This window comes from Mus pahari, chromosome 19, assembly GCF_900095145.1.
Source record: "Mus pahari chromosome 19, PAHARI_EIJ_v1.1, whole genome shotgun sequence".
Lineage (NCBI taxonomy): Eukaryota > Metazoa > Chordata > Mammalia > Rodentia > Muridae > Mus > Mus pahari.
In genome coordinates, this window is record NC_034608.1 from 87478848 (window position 1) to 87480942 (window position 2095).

At 43.7% G+C, this 2095-nt stretch overlaps 1 pseudogene; it reads right to left on the reverse strand.

Annotated features, from left to right (window-relative positions):
* Nucleotides 1-1263: 1263 nt before the first annotated feature.
* Nucleotides 1264-1511, reverse strand: LOC110336290 (annotated as a pseudogene).
* Nucleotides 1512-2095: the final 584 nt, after the last annotated feature.

The window sequence follows — 2095 nt, forward strand, 5'->3', positions numbered from 1 at the left end:
CGTCTGCTCCCCACATATCCCCCTTTTTTGTTTAATTAAAATGGCTCTGGGATTGCATTTGTGTTAGGTTGCCCTCAAACATGTCACATCCTTACCTGTCATAGGTATGGTGAACTCATTTTCACCACCCTGTCTTAGGTTGGTATGCACATGTGAGAGTCTTACCTGTCATGGATTGACAACCCATCACACTGAGCCAAACATGGGGTGAACCACCTGACTGCCATAGCTTGAGTCAGCAGTTGTTGGTCAGCCTGTGCCTGCCTTTGCATACATAGCATCCACCACAGCATCTCCAATCACTGCTGTATTAATGGTGGCTGCCCAAAGTTTCTCCTATTCCTTAGGAGCACTGGCAACTGACCCTGCTACACCTCCAGAGGTCAGGGTATGGCTGTGAATATTCTGGTCACCATCACCAGGTGAGGTCTAGAGAGACAAAGGGCGTACAATACTGGAGCATTCTAATTTAAAAGAACTAGTCCTATTACTAACTATAAAGAGAAAGGGAGGTACCATCCCCGAAAGTCCTTCCCCAAACTCCTGGGGTTGTAAGTCTCACTTACCGTGAACTTACCCTGCCGACAAACCCTGGCTGCTGAAAGTTCTGAAATCTGTGGTGGAGGAGTCGGTTCCCTACCCACCACTTGTTGCACCCTCTCAACCAGCAAGGAAGATGCAACCACCAGTTCTTCTAACAGCAGTTTCAAAATTCATCCATGCTCTGGGATCCTTTTAAATTTGTCCCTCTACCGGGGAGCCTCCTCCTAGTGCTAGATTAACTCTTAATTTCATCCTAACTTTGTCCCATAACTTGGGATCTTAACCTATCCTCTATACCAGGAGCTTAGCTTGTCCCTATACTGAGAGCTTAACTTGTACTTACCATGGAACTCCCCCATAGCTCCTTTTTCTTGTTCCAGCTCTTGCATGAGTTCCAAAGTTTCTGCCTTCTTGGCTATTTGTGACAGGCAGCACACCAAAAGAGCACGTGCGCGCACACACACACCAACACACACACACCAACACATGCGCACACTGCAGAGTAATTTTGTCATCTTCTTGCAGCTGAAGATGGGAGAATGTACTGTATGCAGATGCTCTACTCTGCATGAATATCTTCTTTCTTCTTAGCCAACTGAACAGCTTCTAATCTTCCTGTTCCTTCTGACAGGCTTCTGCTTTTCCTTTTTCTTTTCTTCTTTCTTCTTCTTTCAGTCAGTACCTCCCTGCATCCAGCACCTCCACATCCTGAGCCTGGTGTCAGTACAGCACACACTTGAAGCTCATGCAGCCACGTCCACTCATCAGGCGGGTTCAGTCTCTGCAGTTTATGCTGATGAATCTCACGGACTAGCATGTAGAAGGCATCCTCCACACCCTGCCAAGTCTTGGCTGATGTTTCAATGTAGGGGATGCCATAACTGTGAGAAGGTCCTGGGCCTGCCGTGACTCGACAGTGCAAGCAGCCAGGTCACACTTGTTGCCCACCAGCACCACTGGCACATCATCTGAATTTTTTACCTGCTTGTTCTGCTCCCTGCCAAGCAGCCCCCAAAACTCTCCACATCTAGTAAAACATAAAACTGATCCAAGTTTTGGATTCTTGTATAATAAGTCTCATATATGTTTTTCACCTACAAAAAAAGAACAAAGAAAGTTATGTATAAAAGCACTTAAAATATATTACTGGAAGCATGGCATAGGTGTGTTATATCAAAGTAGGGAAATCCCTCATATAGACTCATTATATATCCCTCATTGGACAGCATGACAATGTTAGTCTATCTATGATTGAAAAATTAAGGTAGAATGGCAGTGAGAACTGTGATCATCTTAGAAGTTATATGGACATCAGGAACAGATTACTTCATATATTATCATGAAATTTAGTGTTAGCTTTCTCGAAAGTTTGTTTGGCCATCTTGTACATGGAAATGCCATGCTAGAAGATCAAGAAGCTATATTAGAAGAACTGAACCATTTCTCTTTTTTTGGAGAAAGAAATTTTAAGTCTATGTAATATTATTTTGTTATGCTTATATGGTAGCCAGACTGTTTTGTAGAAAAAGAGGAAGGCATTTCCTCTTTAGGT